General features: G+C 37.8%; 1 pseudogene; it reads right to left on the reverse strand.

Moving 5' to 3' along the window:
* Nucleotides 1-23,026, reverse strand: part of LOC128666875 (cytochrome P450 2G1-like) — a 174,227-nt pseudogene that overhangs the window by 145,121 nt on the left and 6,080 nt on the right.

Raw genomic sequence — 23,026 nt, forward strand, 5'->3', positions numbered from 1 at the left:
TAGACCTAGAGATAGCTGTGTATATACCTAGTGGTACTGAGCTGTCTCATTACTATAAACCTAGTGGTACTGAGCTGTCTCATTACTATATATAAAGTGTATAGACCTAGAGGTAGCTGTGTATATACCTAGTGGTACTGAGCTGTCTCATTACTAAATATAAAGTGTATATACCTAGAGGTAGCTCGTATATACCTAGTGGTACTGTGCTGTCTCATTACTATATATAAAGTGTATATACCTAGAGGTTGCTGTGTATATACCTAGTGGTACTGAGCTCTCATTACTATATATAAAGTGTAAAGACTTAGAGGTAGCTGTGTATATACCTAGTTGTACTGAGCTGTCTCATTACTATATATAAAGTGTATAGACCTAGAGGTAGCTGTGTATATACCTAGTGGTACTGAGCTGTCTCATTACTATATATAAAGTGTATATACCTAGAGGTAGCTGTGTATATACCTAGTGGTACTGAGCTGTCTCATTACTATATATAAAGTGTATAGACCTAGAGGTATCTGTGTATATACCTAGTGGTACTGAGCTGTCTCATTACTATATATAAAGTGTATAGACCTAGAGGTAGCAGTGTATATACCTAGTGGTACTGAGCTGTCTCATTACTATATATACTACGTATAGATCTAGAGGTAGCTGTGTATATACCTAGTGGTACTGAGCTCTCTCATTACTATATATAAAATGTATAGACCTAGAGGTAGCTGTGTATATACCTAGTTGTACTGAGCTGTCTCATTACTATATATAAAGTGTACAGACCTAGAGATAGCTGTGTATATACCTAGTGGTACTGAGCTGTCTCATTACTATATATAAAGTGTACAGACCTAGAGGTAGCTGTGTATATACCTAGTGGTACTGAGCTCTCATTACTATCTATAAAGTGTATAGACCTAGAGGTAGCTGTGTATATACCTAGTGGTACTGAGCTCTCATTACTATATATAAAGTGTATATACCTAGAGGTAGCTGTGTATATACCTAGTGGTACTGAACTGTCTCATTACTATATATAAAGTGTATAGACCTAGAGGTAGCTGTGTATATACCTAGTGGTACTGAGCTGTCTCATTACTATATATACTACGTATAGATCTAGAGGTAGCAGTGTATATACCTAGTGGTACTGAGCTGTCTCATTACTATATATAAAGTGTATAGACCTAGAGGTAGCTGTGTATATAGCTAGTGGTACTGAGCTCTCATTACTATATATAAAGTGTACAGACCTAGAGATAGGTAGCTGTGTATATACCTTGTGGTACTGAGCTCTCATTACTATCTATAAAGTGTATATACCTAGAGGTAGCAGTGTACATACCTAGTGGTACTGAGCTGTCTCATTACTATCTATAAAGTGTATAGACCTAGAGATAGCTGTGTATATACCTAGTGGTACTGAGCTGTCTCATTACTATATATAAAGTGTATATACCTAGAGGTAGCTATGTATATACCTATTGGTACTGAGCTGTCTCATTACTATATATAAAGTGTATAGACCTAGAGGTAGCTGTGTATATACCTAGTGGTACTGAGCTGTCTCATTACTATATATAAAGTGTATAGACCTAGAGGTAGCTGTGTATATACCTAGTGGTACTGAGCTGTCTCATTACTATATATAAAGTGTATAGACCTAGAGGTAGCTGTGTATATAGCTAGTGGTACTGAGCTGTCTCATTACTATATATAAAGTTTATATACCTAGAGGTAGCTGTGTATATACCTAGTGGTACTGAGCTGTCTCATTACTATATATAAAGTGTATATACCTAGAGGTAGCTGTGTATATACCTAGTGGTACTGACCTGTCTCATTACTATATATAAAGTGTATAGACCTAGAGGTAGCTGTGTATATACCTAGTGGTACTGAGCTGTCTCATTACTATATATAAAGTGTATAGACCTAGAGGTAGCTGTGTATATACCTAGTGGTACTGATCTGTCTCATTACTATATATAAAGTGTATAGACCTAGAGGTAGCTGTGTATATACCTAGTGGTATTGAGCTGTCTCATTACTATATATAAAGTGTATATACCTAGAGGTAGCTGTGTATATACCTAGTGGTACTGAGCTCTTATTACTATATATAAAGTGTATAGACCTAGAGGTAGCAGTGTATATACCTAGTGGTACTGAGCTCTCATTACTATATATAAAGTGTATATAACGAGTGGTACTGAGCTGTCTCATTACTATATATAAAGTGTATAGACCTAGAGGTAGCTGTGTATATACCTAGTGGTACTGAGCTGTCTTAAAGTGTATAGACCTAGAGGTAGCTGTGTATATACCTTGTGGTACTGAGCTGTCTCATTACTATATATAAAGTGTATAGACCTAGAGGTAGCTGTGTATATACCTAGTGGTACTGAGCTGTCTCATTACTATATATAAAGTGTATATACCTAGAGGTAGCTGTGTATATACCTAGTGGTACTGAGCTCTTATTACTATATATAAAGTGTATAGACCTAGAGGTAGCAGTGTATATACCTAGTGGTACTGAGCTGTCTCATTACTATATATAAAGTGTATAGACCTAGAGGTAGCAGTGTATATACCTAGTGGTACTGAGCTCTCATTACTATATATAAAGTGTATATAACGAGTGGTACTGAGCTGTCTCATTACTATATATAAAGTGTATAGACCTAGAGGTAGCTGTGTATATACCTAGTGGTACTGAGCTGTCTCATTACTATATATAAAGTGTATAGACCTAGAGGTAGCTGTGTATATACCTAGTGGTACTGAGCTGTCTCATTACTATATATAAAGTGTATATACCTAGAGGTAGCTGTGTATATACCTAGTGGTACTGAGCTCTCTCATTACTATATATAAAGTGTATAGACCTAGAGGTAGCTGTGTATATACCTAGTGGTACTGAGCTGTCTCATTACTATATATAAAGTGCATAGACCTAGAGGTAGCTGTGTATATACCTAGTGGTACTGAGCTGTCTCATTACTATATATAAAGTGTATAGACCTAGAGGTAGCTGTGTATATACCTAGTGGTACTGAGCTGTCTCATTACTATATATAAAGTGTATATACCTAGAGGTAGCTGTGTATATACCTAGTGGTACTGAGCTCTCATTACTATATATAAAGTGTATAGACCTTGAGGTAGCAGTGTATATACCTAGTGGTACTGAGCTGTGTCATCACTATATATAAAGTGTATATACCTAGTGGTACTGAGCTCTCATTACTATATATAAAGTGTATAGACCTAGAGGTAGCTGTGTATATACCTAGTGGTACTGAGCTGTCTCATTACTATATATAAAGTGTATAGACCTAGAGGTAGCTGTGTATATACCTAGTGGTACTGACCTGTCTCATAACTATATATAAAGTGTATAGACCTAGAGGTAGCTGTGTATATACCTAGTGGTACTGAGCTCTCATTACTATATATAAAGTGTACAGACCTAGAGGTAGCTGTGTATATACCTAGTGTTACTGAGCTGTCTCATTACTATATATAAAGTGTATAGACCTAGGGATAGCTGTGTATATACCTAGTGGTACTGAGCTGTCTCATTACTATATATAAAGTGTATAGACCTAGAGGTAGCTGTGTATATACCTAGTGGTACTGAGCTGTCTCATTACTATATATAAAGTGTATAGACCTAGAGATAGCTGTGTATATACCTAGTGGTACTGAGCTGTCTCATTACTATATATAAAGTGTATAGACCTAGAGGTAGCTGTGTATATACCAAGTGGTACTAAGCTGTCTCATTACTATATATAAAGTGTATATACCTAGAGGTTGTTGTGTATATACCTAGTGGTACTGAGCTGTCTCATTACTATATATAAAGTGTATATACCTAGAGGTAGCTGTGTATATACCTAGTGGTACTGAGCTCTCATTACTATATATAAAGTGTATAGACCTAGAGGTAGCTGTGTATATGGCTAGTGGTACTGAGCTGTCTCATTACTATATATAAAGTGTATAGACCAAGAGGTAGCTGTGTATATACCTAGTGGTATTGAGCTGTCTCATTACTATATATAAGGTGTATATACCTAGAGGTAGCTGTGTATATACCTAGTGATACTGAGCTGTCTTATTACTATATATAAAGTGTATAGACCTAGAGATAGCTGTGTATATACCTAGTGGTACTGAGCTGTCTCACTACTATATATAAAGTGTATATACCTAGAGGTAGCTGTGTATATACCTAGTGGTACTGAGCTGTCTCATTACTATATATAAAGTGCATAGACCTAGAGGTAGCTGTGTATATACCTAGTGGTACTGAGCTCTCATTACTATATATAAAGTGTATATACCTAGAGGTAGCTGTGTATATACTAGTGGTACTGAGCTCTCATTACTATATATAAAGTGTATAGACCTAGAGGTAGCAGTGTATATACCTAGTGGTACTGAGCTCTCTCATTACTATATATAAAGTGTATAGACCTAGAGGTAGCAGTGTATATACCTAGTGGTACTGAGCTCTCTCATTACTATATATAAAGTGTATAGACCTAGAGGTAGCAGTGTATATACCTAGTGGTACTGAACTCTCTCATTACTATATATAAAGTGTATAGACCTAGAGGTAGCAGTGTATACAAAAAGTGGTACTGAACTCTCTCATTACTATATATAAAGTGTATAGACCTAGAGGTAGCTGTGTATATACCTAGTGGTACTGAGCTCTCATTACTATATATAAAGTGTATAGACCTTGAGGTAGCAGTGTATATACCTAGTGGTACTGAGCTGTGTCATCACTATATATAAAGTGTATATACCTAGTGGTACTGAGCTCTCATTACTATATATAAAGTGTATAGACCTAGAGGTAGCTGTGTATATACCTAGTGGTACTGAGCTGTCTCATTACTATATATAAAGTGTATATACCTAGAGGTAGCTGTGTATATACCTAGTGGTACTGAGCTGTCTCATTACTATATATAAAGTGTATAGACCTAGAGGTAGCTGTGTATATACCTAGTGGTACTGACCTGTCTCATTACTATATATAAAGTGTATAGACCTAGAGGTAGCTGTGTATATACCTAGTGGTACTGAGCTCTCATTACTATATATAAAGTGTACAGACCTAGAGGTAGCTGTGTATATACCTAGTGGTACTGAGCTGTCTCATTACTATATATAAAGTGTATAGACCTAGGGATAGCTGTGTATATACCTAGTGGTACTGAGCTGTCTCATTACTATATATAAAGTGTATAGACCTAGAGGTAGCTGTGTATATACCTAGTGGTACTGAGCTGTCTCATTACTATATATAAAGTGTATAGACCTAGAGATAGCTGTGTATATACCTAGTGGTACTGAGCTGTCTCATTACTATATATAAAGTGTATAGACCTAGAGGTAGCTGTGTATATACCAAGTGGTACTAAGCTGTCTCATTACTATATATAAAGTGTATATACCTAGAGGTTGCTGTGTATATACCTAGTGGTACTGAGCTGTCTCATTACTATATATAAAGTGTATATACCTAGAGGTAGCTGTGTATATACCTAGTGGTACTGAGCTCTCATTACTATATATAAAGTGTATAGACCTAGAGTTAGCTGTGTATATGGCTAGTGGTACTGAGCTGTCTCATTACTATATATAAAGTGTATAGACCAAGAGGTAGCTGTGTATATACCTAGTGGTACTGAGCTGTCTCATTACTATATATAAAGTGTATATACCTAGAGGTAGCTGTGTATATACCTAGTGATACTGAGCTGTCTTATTACTATATATAAAGTGTATAGACCTAGAGATAGCTGTGTATATACCTAGTGGTACTAAGCTGTCTCACTACTATATATAAAGTGTATATACCTAGAGGTAGCTGTGTATATACCTAGTGGTACTGAGCTGTCTCATTACTATATATAAAGTGCATAGACCTAGAGGTAGCTGTGTATATACCTAGTGGTACTGAGCTCTCATTACTATATATAAAGTGTATATACCTAGAGGTAGCTGTGTATATACCTAGTGATACTGAGCTGTCTCATTACTATATATAAAGTGTATATACCTAAAGGTAGCTGTGTATATACCTAGTGGTACTGAGCTGTCTCATTACTATATATAAAGTGTATAGACCTAGAGATAGCTGTGTATATACCTAGTGGTACTGAGCTCTCTCATTACTATATATAAAGTGTATAGACCTAGAGGTAGCAGTGTATATACCTAGTGGTACTGAGCTCTCTCATTACTATATATAAAGTGTATAGACCTAGAGGTAGCAGTGTATACAAAAAGTGGTACTGAACTCTCTCATTACTATATATAAAGTGTATAGACCTAGAGGTTGCTGTGTATATACCTAGTGGTACTGAGCTGTCTCATTACTATATATAAAGTATATAGACCTAGAGGTAGCTGTGTTTATACCTAGTGGTACTGAGCTCTCTCATTACTATATATAAAGTGTATAGACCTAGAGATAGCTGTGTATATACCTAGTGGTACTGAGCTGTCTCACTACTATATATAAAGTGTATATACCTAGAGGTAGCTGTGTATATACCTAGTGGTACTGAGCTGTCTCATTACTATATATAAAGTGCATAGACCTAGAGGTAGCTGTGTATATACCTAGTGGTACTGAGCTCTCATTACTATATATAAAGTGTATATACCTAGAGGTAGCTGTGTATATACCTAGTGATACTGAGCTGTCTCATTACTATATATAAAGTGTATATACCTAGAGGTAGCTGTGTATATACCTAGTGGTACTGAGCTCTCATTACTATATATATAAAGTGTATATACCTAGAGGTAGCTGTGTATATACCTAGTGGCACTGAGCTCTCATTACTATATATAAAGTGTATATACCTAGAGGTAGCTGTGTATATACCTAGTGATACTGAGCTGTCTCATTACTATATATAAAGTGTATAGACCTAGAGGTAGCTGTGTATATACCTAGTGGTACTGAGCTGTCTCATTACTATATATAAAGTGTACAGACCTAGAGGTAGCTGTGTATATACCTAGTGGTACTGAGCTCTCTCATTACTATATATAAAGTGTATAGACCTAGAGGTAGCAGTGTATACAAATAGTGGTACTGAACTCTCTCATTACTATATATAAAGTGTATAGACCTAGAGGTAGCAGTGTATACAAAAAGTGGTACTGAACTCTCTCATTACTATATATAAAGTGTATAGACCTAGAGGTAGCTGTGTATATACCTAGTGGTACTGAGCTGTCTCATTACTATATATAAAGTATATAGACCTAGAGGTAGCTGTGTTTATACCTAGTGGTACTGAGCTCTCTCATTACTATATATAAAGTGTATAAACCTAGAGGTAGCTGTGTATATACCTAGTGGTACTGAGCTGTCTCATTACTATATATAAAGTGTATAGACCTAGCGATAGCTGTGTATATACCTAGTGGTACTGAGCTGTCTCATTACTATATATACCTAGTGGTACTGAGCTGTCTCATTACTATATATAAAGTGTATAGACCAAGAGGTAGCTGTGTATATACCTAGTGGTACTGAGCTGTCTCATTACTATATATAAAGTGTATATACCTAGAGGTAGCTGTGTATATACCTAGTGATACTGAGCTGTCTTATTACTATATATAAAGTGTATAGACCTAGAGATAGCTGTGTATATACCTAGTGGTACTGAGCTGTCTCACTACTATATATAAAGTGTATATACCTAGAGGTAGCTGTGTATATACCTAGTGGTACTGAGCTGTCTCATTACTATATATAAAGTGCATAGACCTAGAGGTAGCTGTGTATATACCTAGTGGTACTGAGCTCTCATTACTATATATAAAGTGTATATACCTAGAGGTAGCTGTGTATATACCTAGTGATACTGAGCTGTCTCATTACTATATATAAAGTGTATATACCTAGAGGTAGCTGTGTATATACCTAGTGGTACTGAGCTGTCTCATTACTATATATAAAGTGTATAGACCTAGAGATAGCTGTGTATATACCTAGTGGTACTGAGCTCTCTCATTACTATATATAAAGTGTATAGACCTAGAGGTAGCAGTGTATATACCTAGTGGTACTGAGCTCTCTCATTACTATATATAAAGTGTATAGACCTAGAGGTAGCAGTGTATACAAATAGTGGTACTGAACTCTCTCATTACTATATATAAAGTGTATAGACCTAGAGGTAGCAGTGTATACAAAAAGTGGTACTGAACTCTCTCATTACTATATATAAAGTGTATAGACCTAGAGGTAGCTGTGTATATACCTAGTGGTACTGAGCTGTCTCATTACTATATATAAAGTATATAGACCTAGAGGTAGCTGTGTTTATACCTAGTGGTACTGAGCTCTCTCATTACTATATATAAAGTGTATAGACCTAGAGATAGCTGTGTATATACCTAGTGGTACTGAGCTGTCTCACTACTATATATAAAGTGTATATACCTAGAGGTAGCTGTGTATATACCTAGTGGTACTGAGCTGTCTCATTACTATATATAAAGTGCATAGACCTAGAGGTAGCTGTGTATATACCTAGTGGTACTGAGCTCTCATTACTATATATAAAGTGTATATACCTAGAGGTAGCTGTGTATATACCTAGTGGCACTGAGCTCTCATTACTATATATAAAGTGTATATACCTAGAGGTAGCTGTGTATATACCTAGTGGTACTGAGCTCTCATTACTATATATAAAGTGTATATACCTAGAGGTAGCTGTGTATATACCTAGTGGCACTGAGCTCTCATTACTATATATAAAGTGTATATACCTAGAGGTAGCTGTGTATATACCTAGTGATACTGAGCTGTCTCATTACTATATATAAAGTGTATAGACCTAGAGGTAGCTGTGTATATACCTAGTGGTACTGAGCTCTCTCATTACTATATATAAAGTGTATAGACCTAGAGGTAGCAGTGTATATACCTAGTGGTACTGAGCTCTCTCATTACTATATATAAAGTGTATAGACCTAGAGGTAGCAGTGTATACAAAAAGTGGTACTGAACTCTCTCATTACTATATATAAAGTGTATAGACCTAGAGGTAGCTGTGTATATACCTAGTGGTACTGAGCTGTCTCATTACTATATATAAAGTATATAGACCTAGAGGTAGCTGTGTTTATACCTAGTGGTACTGAGCTCTCTCATTACTATATATAAAGTGTATAAACCTAGAGGTAGCTGTGTATATACCTAGTGGTACTGAGCTGTCTCATTACTATATATAAAGTGTATAGACCTAGAGGTAGCTGTGTATATACCTAGTGGTACTGAACTGTCTCATTACTATATATAAAGTGTATAGACCTAGAGGTAGCTGTGTATATACCTAGTGGTACTGAGCTGTCTCATTACTATATATAAAGTGTATAGACCTAGAGGTAGCTGTGTATATACCTAGTGGTACTGAGCTCTCATTACTATGTATAAAGTGTATAGACCTAGAGGTAGCTGTGTATATACCTAGTGGTACTGAGCTGTCTCATTACTATATATAAAGTGTATAGACCTAGAGGTAGCTGTGTATATACCTAGTGGTACTGAGCTGTCTCATTACTATATATACTACGTATAGATCTAGAGGTAGCAGTGTATATACCTAGTGGTACTGAGCTGTCTCATTACTATATATAAAGTGTATAGACCTAGAGGTAGCTGTGTATATAGCTAGTGGTACTGAGCTGTCTCATTACTATATATAAAGTGTATAGAGCTAGAGGTAGCTGTGTATATACCTAGTGGTACTGAGCTCTCATTACTATATATAAAGTGTACAGACCTAGAGATAGCTGTGTATATACCTAGTGGTACTGAGCTGTCTCATTACTATATATACTACGTATAGATCTAGAGGTAGCTGTGTATATAGACATGAAAATTATCCTCCCTATATGTATGACCTATATGTAACATCTGTTAAACATTTGGCCCAACTTCTAGATGGCTCAATTCCTAAATTATTATTTTAGGGTATACACAGTGTACAGTATAATTTCATATTATTTTAGAGGTTTAATACTCCAGCTAGGCACTTGCTTATATTTAGTGCATACTGGCTATTGATAGTACCCTATACGTATAGCCTTTCCTGCCCCCAAGATTTTTTTTTTCTCTTCATCTAATTCCTTAGATTCCTATTATCATACATTATTAGCCTCACCTACAGATGTCTTCTTGCTATGAATAATTGGTTTAAGGATTCTATTCTCACAGATTAATTAAATAATTGTATAAAGTTCTTCTCATGGTTCAAAAATTGACGTCATGGGCCCGATTTATTAACTGGTGGGTGGACATGATTCGCTGTAGAGGATCATGTCTGCCCGACATCGATAAATGCAGACAGCATACGCTGTTGGCAATTATCATTTCAATCCAATCGGCCGCTAGCAGGGGGTGTCAATATAATTGCAGTCCGGCACCTCAGATGTGGCGGACGAGTTCAGAAGAAGCGTTCTTACAACCGCTGCTTCTTAACTCCTAATTCCAGCGAGCCTTCCAGCTAGCGCAGAATGAGCAGCATCCGCTGCTTAGTAAATTGGCCCCCTAGACTTATCCTTAACTATCCACTATGACTAAACACACAGCAGATATATGTCCATAAGTGGCCTAATGAGTATCTGGAGGTTATTTAAATACAGTAGATTTGCATAATCAACAAATGCACAATAAAAAGACAATATAATAGCACTTAGTAAGAACTTCAAATGTGTAGTAGATTTTTTCTGACAAATTTCAAAGTTATGTCTATTTCCACTCCTACTGCATCATATGACAGCCATCAGCCAATCACAATACGTATAGTCAGTGAATTCTTGCACATGCTCCGTAGGAGTTGGTGACTCAGAAAATGTAAATATAAAAAGACTGTGCACATTTTGTTAATGGAAGTAAATTGAAAAGTTGTTTAAAATTGCTGCTCTATCTGAATCATGAAAGTTTAAATTTGACTTGAGAGTCCCTTTAACTTAAATGATAAGCATTTTGTAACTGTTAGGTACAACTTTTTTCTCTACTATATCATAAGTGCAGGCATTCTTACAATATTATTTTTTTGTGAGCTTGTTCAAATGTGTGTAACAATCCTCTTGAAAAAGTCTGGATTGATACCAGATACATACAAGTCGTCCTGCTGGCAGTAAATCCGGAAGTTTAAACGGCTATCTGCAAACTGCAAAGACTGACCTTTGCTTGCCGGGGAGAAACATATGGTGATATTGTCACACACTGCTTGTTTTATTTTAATTCTTCTACGTATATTTTTGTGTTTTGCGCTATATTAAGTGCATAGTAAAACTTTTACCCTTAGAGAGGCTCTTTTGCGCTCTTGTCTTTTTTCATTTTTTCTAGCATTTCATTGGGAGGGAGTCAACAGAGACCCTTCGTTCATAAAGAGCAGCAGCCTCATTGCTACCACAAACAACGGCTTTGGGGATACGACCACTGTATATTGTGGAATCAACTAGCTCATTTTCATCTTTCCACTTTTTTTTTGGTTTCGACTAGGGACTCACTCACAATTTCAAGGTCGGTGACACGATTTGATATCAAGATTCCCATTTAAGATTATTGGGACATTCCTACCAATTTTGGGGCAGTTGCTGTGGACTGAGTGAATTGCTTCATCACATTTGGTATTACTGGTATACATGCAAAATGATACAAATTACGGTACCATATTAACGGTTTAGGGAAGCGCTATTGTCTTTTTAACTTTTTGTTTAAATTCCACATGGCTGGCAGGAATACAGCCTGGTTGTGTCTGCTCTATTCAAATCCAAAGATCAACAACATTTGTTTAATACATTGATTGAGTAACTAAGCGGGTAGATACTTTCTGCCACAGGGACAGTTTGTGTTGGATTTGTTTTTCTTTAAATAATAATAATTATAATCATTCTAATTATTATTATTGAAAAAAAAAAAAAAATGTTATGTTTACTCAGGTTCTTTGTCTTTTATTAAACTTTGAATGAAGATCTGAAACCATTTATTGTGACTAATGTCCAAAATGAAGGAAATAAGTTAACCCCTTAACAACGCATGTCGTACAGGGTACGTCGCACACAACCTGGTCTTAAAACACCAGCGACATACCCTGTACAACATTAGGGGTTTAAATTGTCTGGAAGCGATCCTGCTCGCTTCCAGACGCTTTCCGGTTATTGCAGTGATGCCTCGATATCGAGGCATCCTGCAATAACACCCGTTGGCCATCCAATGCAGAGAGAGCCACTCTGTGGCCCTCTCTGCACCGGACATCGATGGCCGGTATCGTTGGTGGGTGGGAGCTGCAGTGGGAGGCGGGTAGGCGGCCATCGATGTGTGCTATGACGTGGAGGGGGGCAGGATCACGGGCGTGACTGTCGGGAGCGCGCACGGAGGCGCGCACACGTGCACGGGAGGGCGGGGGCGGGCGTGTGCACAGGGTGGAAGCGGGTGGGAACGGCTACACTACAGAAATGTAAAAAGAAGGGGCGTGTCCGGGCAAGGACCCAAGATGGTCGACAAACTGAGAGCTCTGTAAAGTCAGTTTACAATCCGCCTTGTAAATTGGATATCTATCAGCCATCCAGTGCTAAAGTGTACCTAAATATCTTTCAACTACTGTGCCAAGCTGGAATATATAATTTGTGAACAGAACAGGGCTTTTCAGACCGGACCGTTGAGGTCTGTTGGCGGCTCTCGTGGAGAGAGATCTCAGCACCCCCCCCCGGGGGAACCGGGTTAGCAGAGCAGATTAACTATCTCTGTACATCAACCAATTTAACGATCCTGAAGAGAATATATCTTTGATCATGGAGGAGGACCTACACACCAAATTGCAAGCTTTATTTGCGGAGTCTGAGAAGCAATTTAACAAAAGCTTTGACCGTCTCATGGAAATAATTGGATCGCAAAATAAATGTGCAGAATCGGAGAGGGAGGCTATGCCGAGTGCCGAAGTTGTGCTCATCCGTTATGACTTACCTAGCATGAAGCAGCAAAAAGTTGGTGCCGTTGACTTAATTCCGGAAGAAGCGGATGGATCATTGGTCCCGCGGGTCCGGGACGCGCCGACAATGGGGATCTGTATGACAGCTGGCAGAGAGTCCCCCATCAATACATGGTCCACGGCAGAATCAGACGTTGCCTACCTTGTTGGAAACAGCCAAACTGAGGTGACTGGTGGGGTTGGGGTGGGGAGAGCGGCCGGCTCCCTTACATGCGGCCCTGCTGGTGTGCAAAAACAAAAGCTGCAGATAGACTGTTGCTGTGCAGCTGCCTACACAATCTCAGCCAGGTACCTCCACCGACGCATGCTGGAGGATTTGTGGCTGGCCCCTATTGTAGCCTACCATCTTAAGGAACTGGGACTCTGGGGACTTTTCAGGGCTGGAGTCGGCTAGCGGAGGAGGCATGTTCGCTTTGCTGGCGGGCTGGGGAGCAGGCCTGTATCCGAGCATTTGCCAATACCACGCACTCACATTTTTACTACGGCCTGGTCTACGTCAACGCATCCTACCGGCTGTGGAGAGTTAGCTGGGAACAGTAGAGACTTGGGACTGTATTAACGGCTCTAAACTGTAATCACTGATTATTCACAGGTCTGCTGGTTTGCTAGTATGGCGGTTATGCCCTTTGCTTTATACATTGTGTAAAAAACGCTATGAAGGCCCAAAAGCCTGATGTCTGTTCTTGCAGCCTATATTTGCTTAGAGCTACTCCCATTTATGTTGCCCCTTCCACTATTTAGTATTGAGGAAATAGGTTAGGTTTGCAATTAGTATCTTCTATATGGATATGCCCTGATGTTTCTCCCATAATATTTAGGGTCCCTTGATTTATTGGACTAATGGTTAGGGAAACCTTTCACAGATTTAGAAACCATTTATTCAATATCTATCTATGTTATAGATTCACCTGGAGATGGTTTGTTCATAACTATATATCATAAGCTCTCGTACCAGTTATAGTTGAGAAGTAAGTTCATCCCAGGTGACACTTAAATTGGATTTCTATCTGATTATTTTCATGTGTCGTGTTGCTTAGTTATAAGTTATGCTAACTATAATATGGACAAGTATAAGCCCGTATATGTCAAGAATTGGGCATCGAAATTAGGCTTATATTGAGCTGTTTGTCTAAACACATGTTAATTGTCCGTTTGAACATGTACTTATGTAAAATGGGGTAATATCCATGGCCAGACACTGTACCTTTGGGTTCGGATTTACTTAGAATGTGCAGATGTGAGGGCATGCTTGTTCTATTTAACATGTAAAGTCTGATGTATATCAAATGGGCATGTTGCCATGATGTTTCTTCCTGAGAATATATTTATGTTTGCCATATTACCTCAATAAAAATTATTTTTAAAAAAAAAAAAGAAATATAAAAAGAAAAAGTGAAATAGAGTGGGGAACAAAATAATTTCAAAAAGGCATCTAAGGGATCTGGGTGGGGGTGGGGGGTTGCTCTTTGGCTGGGGGGAAGCTACACTACAGAAAAAAAAAAATATATATATATATATATATATATATATATATATATATATATATAAAAAAGCAGTTTTCTTTTTAAGTAAACTGGGTACTGGCAGACAGCTGCCAGTACCCAAGATGGCGGGGACAAATGTGGGGTGGGGGAGGGAAGAGAGCTGTTTGGGAGCGATCAGGGGGTGTGATGTGTCAGGTGGGAGGCTGATCTCTACATTAAAGCTAAAATTAACCCTGCAAGCTCCCTACAAGCTACCAAATTAACCCCTTCACTGCTAGACATAATTCACGTGTGATGCGCAGCAGTATTTAGCGGCCTTCTAATTTCCAAAAAGCAACGCCAAAGCCATATATGTCTGCTATTTCTGAACAAAGGGGATCCCAGAGAAGCTTTTACAACCATTTGTGCCATAATTGCACAAGCTGTTTGAAAATAATTTCAGTGAGAAACCTAAAATTGTGAAAAATTTTACTTTTTTTTCATTTGATCGCATTTGGCGGTGAAATGGTGGCATGAAATATACCAAGATGGGCCTAGATCAATACTTGGGGCTGTCTACTACACTAAAGCTAAAATTAACCCTACAAGCTCCCTACATGCTCCCTAATTAACCCCTTCACTGCTGGGCATAATTCACGTGTGGTGCGCAGTGGCATTTAGCGGCCTTCTAATTACCAAAAAGCAACGCCAAAGCCATATATGTCTGCTATTTCTGAACAAAGGGGATCCCAGAGAAGTGTTTACAACCATTTATGCCATAATTGCACAAGTTGTTTGCAAATAATTTCAGTGAGAAACCTAAAGTTTCTGAAAAAATTTGTGAAAAAGTGAACAATTTTTTTTATTTGATCTCATTTGGCGGTGAAATGGTGGCATGAAATATACCAAAATGGGCCTAGATCAATACTTTGGGATGTCTTCTAAAAACAAATATATACATCTCAAGGGATATTCAGGGATTCCTGAAAGATATCAGTGTCCCAATGTAACTAGCGCTCATTTTGAAAAAAAGTGGTTTGGAAATAGAAAAGTGCTACTTGTACTTATTGCCCTATAACTTGCAAAAAAAGCAAAGAACATGTAAACATTGGGTATTTCTAAACTCAGGACAAAATTTAGAAACTATTTAGCATGGGTGTTTTTTGGTGGTTGTAGATGTGTAACAGATTTTGGGGGTCAAAGTTAGAAAAAGTGTGTTTTTTTTCCATTTTTTCCTCATATTTTATAATTTTTTTATATAAATTATAAGATATAATGAAACTAATGGTATCTTTAGAAAGTCCATTTAATGGGGAGAAAAACGGTATATAATATGTGTGGGTACAGTAAATGAGTAAGAGGAAAATTACAGCTAAACACAAACACCGCAGAAATGTAAAAATAGCCCTGGTCCTTAAGGGAAAGAAATTGAAAAATGGCCTTGGTTCTTAAGGGGTTAAGGGCAACATACATTTTTCTGTATACAACAAAATACACTAAATAAATCAACAGTATCTAATACATTATCTTAATAAATGGTTTACTCACCATATCCCTGTGTAAATTTGTCAATTGTAGGAACTCTTCCACGGACTCCAAATTCTTCTGCATGGTCAACAAGGGCTTCCTTCACTGCCTGATATCCACAAATGAAAACCACAGGCCGCAAGCCAAAGTACAATGTATAGACTGGGCCATACTGGTCCTGAAGCTGTAAAATAGATCACAAAGGGATTATGGTAAATATCTAAATATGACTTTACTACATTTACCCCTAACCAATTAAAGTCTATGGTCAGATTTTAATATGTTTTCAAAGGTTGGGGAGTATTAAAGGAACATCAGATTCATTTTTTATGCATGCACTGCATTTCAAAAGATCTACATGCAAAACAGTGGTTTATAATTATTTCAAATAATAGTTTTGTTATCAAAATTTGTTTTGTTTTTCATTCCAGGAATACACCCCTTGAAAAGCCTTTTGAGAGTTGTTTAAACAAAAAGAGTGATGTTTTGGGGTCACAACTCCCACCTAAGATTATACCACTCCTCTTTGTGCAAAAAAATACCCATTATCCAATATCATCCATATTTTTTATTCACAGATAGAGATTATTCATACTTATGTAATTCTTCTTTCGCATATGAGTTAAATGGTAATATTGAACACTGTAAGTAATAGGATGTATTATATATATTTAGTTATAACACTTTTTTATACTCTTATGTTACAGATATACTAATGACATGCAAAAAATGCCTTATTGGGAATGTAAACATCACTTCCGGTTTTGCAAACAATTCAGTCACTTCTGGTTTTACCAATGAGATTAGTTTGTTCTATACACCACACAGTAATGAGGTTTGGCACCAAATGGGAGTAAAAGTTAGATTTATGTGTAGTGAATTCATTGCCATGAGATATATAATGATTTAAAGAGACAGTCTACTCCAGAATTATTATTGTTTAAATAGATAAATAATCCCTTTATTATCCATTCCCCAGTTTTGCATAACCAATACTGTTATATTAATATACTTTTTTACTTTTGTGATTACCTTATATCTAAGCCTCTGCAGACTGCCCCCTTATTTCAGTTCTTTTGACAGACTTGCATTTTAGCCAATCAGTGCTGACTCATAAATAACTCCACTGGAGTTAGCACGATATTATATATATTTCACACATTAGCTAACACTGTCTAGCTGTGAAAAAATGTCAAAATGCACAGTGATAAGAGGCGGACTCCAAGGACTTATAAATTAGCATATGAACCTACCTAGGTTTAGCTTTCAACAAAGAATACCAAACAAACAAAGAAAATTTTATGGCAAAAATTAGAAAGTTGTTTTAAAATTGCATGCCCTATCTGAATCATGAAAGTTTAAAGTTTGACCCTTTAGGTTAATTGTGCAGTTAGGACTTTCATGTTAGATAACCCTATTTATTCTGTGTGTACATCTGAGTAACAAAATGGAGTCTGACTGTGCAATCGTACTTCTTATCTCATAGATTTAATTTTATATTTTAAATTAAGCTATGTTCATAAAACTTAAAAGGTTAACTTAAATATGGCATACATTTCATTTATATTAAAGGTACATCTCATATGTAATTACTCAAAATATACTTTCAACAAATATTTATGTTTTGAGCGGTTATGTTTTTCATTCCTGGGGGTCGATCCGATAAAAATCGTCGCCCGCAAAAGCCGGCGACGCCAATATTTACGCTGGTTTGGTATCACATATACGGCGTAACCTAGAAGTTACGCGCGTATATTTCTGCCGTCGCCCGTAGTTTTTTGGGCCATAGGCAGGTATACCAAACCAGCGCAGTTTGGTATCAAATATGCAGCGTAAGGACTTACGTGGCGAAAATGGAGAAATCTTACTCCATTTTCACCTTGCCACAAAAAGCAGCCGTAAGAAGCCTTACGCTGACTATTGGAGCCCCGTAACTCCCTAAACTAACTAGAAAATAAACCTAACACCTAACGCATGCGCAATGTCTTTCTACCTGTCAACCGCGATCTGCTAAATAAAACCTAGCACCTAACGCATGCGCAATGTCTAGCTACCTGTCAACCGCGATCCCCCCCCACCCCCCGAAATCCCTAATAAAGTTATTAACCCCTAAACCGCCGCTCCCGGACCCCGCCGCCATCTACATAAACCAACCCCCTACTGTAAGCCCCTAAAACCGCCGCAATCTACCTTATCTATCGTCTAATGTGAACCCCTAAAACCGCCGCCATCTACCTTATCTATCCCCTAATCTGACCCCTTACACCGCCGCCACCTATATAAAAATTATTAACCACTAATCTAATCCCCCTACACCGCCGCCATCTATATTAATATTATTAACCCCTAATGTAAGCCCCTTACACCGCCGCCATCTATATTAAAATTATTAACCCCTAATTTAATCTACCTACCCCGCCGCCAGCTATATTATCTATATTAACCCTAAGTATATTATAGTTAATATAGGTATTACATTACATATATTAACTATATTAACCCTAATTATATTAGGGTTAATATAGTTAATATAGTTACTATAGTATTTATATTAACTATATTAACTCTATCTAACCCTAACACCCCTAACTAAATTTATATTAAATTAATCTAATTCATATTATAAACTAAAATATTCCTATTTAAATCTAAATACATACCTATAAAATAAACCCTAAGATAGCTACAATATAATTAATAATTACATTGTAGCTATGTTAGGGTTAATATTTATTTTACAGGTAAATTGTTAATTATTTTAACTAGGTCTAATAGCTATTAAATAGTTATTACCTATTTAATAGCTACCTAGTTAAAATAATTACCCAATTACCTGTAAAATAAATCCTAACCTAAGTTACAAATACACCTACACTATCAATAAATTAAATAAACTACAAATATCTATCTAAAAATACAATTAAATTAACTAAACTAAATTACAAAAAACAAACAAACACTAAATTACAAAAAATAAAAAAAGATTACAAGATTTTTAAGCTAATTACACCAATTCTAAGCCCCCTAATAAAATAATAAAGCCCCCCAAAATAAAAAAAATTTCCCTGCCCTATTCTAAATTAAAAAAAGTTCAAAGCTCTTTACCTTACCAGCCCTTAAAAGGGCCTTTTGTGGGGCATGCCCCAAAGAATGCAGCTCTTTTGCATTTAAAAACATATACAATATCCCCCCCATTACAACCCACCACCCACATACCCCTATTCTAAACCCACCCAAACCCCCCTTAAAAAAGCCTAACACTACCCCCCTGAAGATCTCCCTACCTTGTCTTCACCACACCGGGCCGAACTCCTCATCCGATCCGGGCGATGTCTTGCTCAAAGCGGCAAAGAAGAATTCTTCCTCCGGCGACGTCTTCCTCCAAGCGGCAAAGAAGAATTCTTCCTCCAGCGACGTCTTCCTCCAAGCGGCAGCAAAGTCTTCTTCCTTCCGGCAGCATCTTCCATGAAGCGGCATCTTCAATCTTCTTTCTTCGCTCCGCCACCGCGGAGCTTCCATCCCGGCCGACGACTGAACGACGAATGAGGTACCTTTAAATGACGTCATCCAAGATGGCGTCCGCCGAATTCCGATTGGCTGATAGGATTCTATCAGCCAATCGGAATTAAGTTAGAAAAATCTGATTGGCTGATTCAATCAGCCAATCAGATTCAAGTTCAATCCGATTGGCTGAACCAATCAGCCAATCGGATTGAACTTGAATCTGATTGGCTGATTGAATCAGCCAATCAGATTTTTCTAACTTAATTCCGATTGGCTGATAGAATCCTATCAGCCAATCGGAATTCGGCGGACGCCATCTTGGATGACGTCATTTAAAGGAACCTCATTCGTCGGGAAGTCGTTGTGCCGGAAGGATGCTCCGCGGCGGAGGAGCGAAGTAAGAAGACTGAAGATGCCGATTTGCTTGAAGACGTCGCCGATAGAAGAAGACTCTCTGCCGCTTGCTTCAAGACATCGCCCGGATGGATGAAGACTTCACTGCCGCTTGCTGGAACACATCACCTGGATCGGTTCGGCCCGGCTGGGTGAATACAAGGTAGGGAGATCTTCAGGGGGGTAGTGTTAGGTTTATTTAAGGGGGGTTTGGGTTAGATTAGGGGTATGTGGGTGGTGGGTTGTAATGTTGGGGGGTGGTATTGTGGGTTTTTTTTGCAGGCAAAAGAGCAGTTTTCTTTGGGGCATGCCCCCACAAAAGGCCCTTTTAAGGGCTGGTAAGGTAAAAGAGCTTTGAACTTGTTTTAATTTAGAATAGGGCAGGGAATTTTTTTTATTTTGGGGGGCTTTATTGTTTTATTAGGGGGAATAGGTGTAATTAGCTTAAAAATCTTGTAATCTTTTTTTTATTTTTTGTATTTTAAGGGTTTGTTTGTTTTTTGTAATTTAGTTTAGTTTATTTAATTGTATTTTTAGATAGATATTTGTAGTTTATTTAATTTATTGATAGTGTAGGTGTATTTGTAACTTAAGTTAGGATTTATTTTACAGGTAATTGGGTAATTATTTTAACTAGGTAGCTATTAAATAGTTAATAACTATTTAATAGCTATTATACCTAGTTAAAATAATTAAAAATGTACCTGTAAAAATAAATATAAACCCTAACATAGCTATAATGTAATTATTAATTATATTGTAGCTATCTTAGGGTTTATTTTATAGGTAAGTATTTAGATTTAAATAGGAATATTTTAATTAATAATATTAATATTAGATTTATTTTAATAAGAGTTTAGTTAGGATGTTAGAGTTAGATAGGGTTATTATACTTAATATATATATATATAATATAATAACGATATTAACTATATGAACCCTAATATAATTAGGGTTCATATAGTTAATATATATAATATAATAACTATATTAACTATATTAATCCTAATATAATTAGGGTTAATTTAGTTAATATAGCTGGCGGCGGTGTAGGGGGATTAGATTAGGGGTTAATACATTTATTATAGGTGGCCGCGGTGTAGGGGTATGTAGATTGTAGGCAAAAGAGCTGTTTACTTTGTGACAAAGCCCCGCCAAAAGCCCTTTTAAGGGCTGGCAAAAGAGCTGTTACTTTGGGGCAATGCCACGCAAAAAGCCCTTTTAAGGGCTGGCAAAAGAGCTGTTACTTTGGGGCATGCCCCGCAAAAAGCCCTTTTAAGGGCTGGCAAAAGAGCTGTTACTTTGGGGCAATGCCACGCAAAAAGCCCTTTTCAGGGCTATTTGTAGGGTTAGACTTAGGTTTAGTGGTAGGGATAGTTTAGTATTTTAGGGGTTGAATAATTTAATATAGATGGCGGCGGGGTAGGGGGGATTAGATTAGGGGTTAATAATTTTAAAATAGATAGCGGCGGGGTAGGGGCTCACTTTAGTGGGTAGGTAAGGTAGATGGCGGCGGTGTTAGGGGCTCACTTTAGGGGGTTATAGATTTAATATAGCTGGCGCCGGTTTAGGGGTTAATAACTTTATTAGGTAGCGGCGGTTAAGGGGTTAATACATATTTTATTGTTAGGCTAGTGAGGGGGGATAGCGGATAGAGGGTTAGACGTGTCGGGCTATGTTAGGGAGGCGTGTTAGACTTGTCGGGCTATGTTAGGGAGGCGTGTTAGACAGTGCGGGTGATTTAGACTTTTGTCAGGTTTTGTAGGCGCCGGCAGTTTCTAACGTGCCGCAAGTCACTGGCGACGCCAGAAATTTGTACTTGCGCAGATTTCTGGACATCGCTGGTTTGTCAGACTTACGGCACGTTAGCATCTGACGGCGACATATATGGGATAGCTCGAGTTGCGAGCTGAAACTGCGGGCGACGCGGGTTCCCTCGCTTGCGCCGCAAACTGCGATCTATATCGGATCGCGCCCCTGATATATGCAAGTGAATTAATAACTATAATGTATTTTTTTTTTCAACAGGAGAAATAAAAAAGTAGTCATCTTTACATAAATCATCTGTTAATGGAAAAAAACTAAAACATTCATTAATATTCCATTTTAATTTTTGGATAGCTCACACATAAACCATAATTTGGCACCCAATTACATGCTGACAGCACACTATGGCCTAGATTTAGAGTTGGGCGGTAGCCGTGAAAACCAGCGTTAGAGGCTCCTAACGCTGGTTTTTACCGCCCTCAGGTATTTGGAGTCAGTGATTAAAGGGTCTAACGCTCACTTTCCAGACGCGACTTTTCCATACCGCAGATCCCCTTACGTCAATTGCGTATCCTATCTTTTCAATGGGATCTTTCTAACTCCGGTATTTAGAGTCGTGGTTGGAGTGAGAGTTAGAACTCTAACGACAAAACTCCAGCCGCAGAAAAAAGTCAGTAGTTAAGAGCTTTCTGGGCTAACGCCGGTTCATAAAGCTCTTAACTACTGTGCTCTAAAGTACACTAACACCCATAAACTACCTATGTACCCCTAAACCGAGGTCCCCCCACATCGCCGCCACTCGATTAAATTTTTTTAACCCTAATCTGCCGACAGCCACCTACGTTATACTTATGTACCCTTAATCTGCTGCCCCTAACACCGCCGACCCCTATATTATAATTATTAACCCCTAACCTGCCCCCCACAATGTCGCCGCCAGCTACCTACAATCATCCGCTTGGATGAAGACTTCACTCGGATCATGGACATCGGAGGATGGGCTTGGATAAAGACATCGGAGGAGCTCTTCTGGATCGATCGGTGAACCCGGGCTTAGTGTTAGGTTTATTTAAGAGGGGTTTGGGTTAGATTAGGGGTATGTGGGTGGTGGGTTGTAATGTTGGGGGGGGGGGGTATTGTATGTTTTTTTTCACAGGCAAAAGAGCTGAATTTTTTGGGGCATGCCCCGCAAAGGGCCCTTTTAAGGGCTGGTAAGGTAAAAGAGCTTTGAACTTTTGTAATTTAGAATAGGGTAGGGCATTTTTTTATTTTGGGGGGCTTTGTTATTTTATTAGGGGGCTTAGAGTAGGT

The sequence above is a fragment of the Bombina bombina genome, chromosome 7 (assembly GCF_027579735.1).
Source record: "Bombina bombina isolate aBomBom1 chromosome 7, aBomBom1.pri, whole genome shotgun sequence".
Taxonomy (NCBI): domain Eukaryota; kingdom Metazoa; phylum Chordata; class Amphibia; order Anura; family Bombinatoridae; genus Bombina; species Bombina bombina.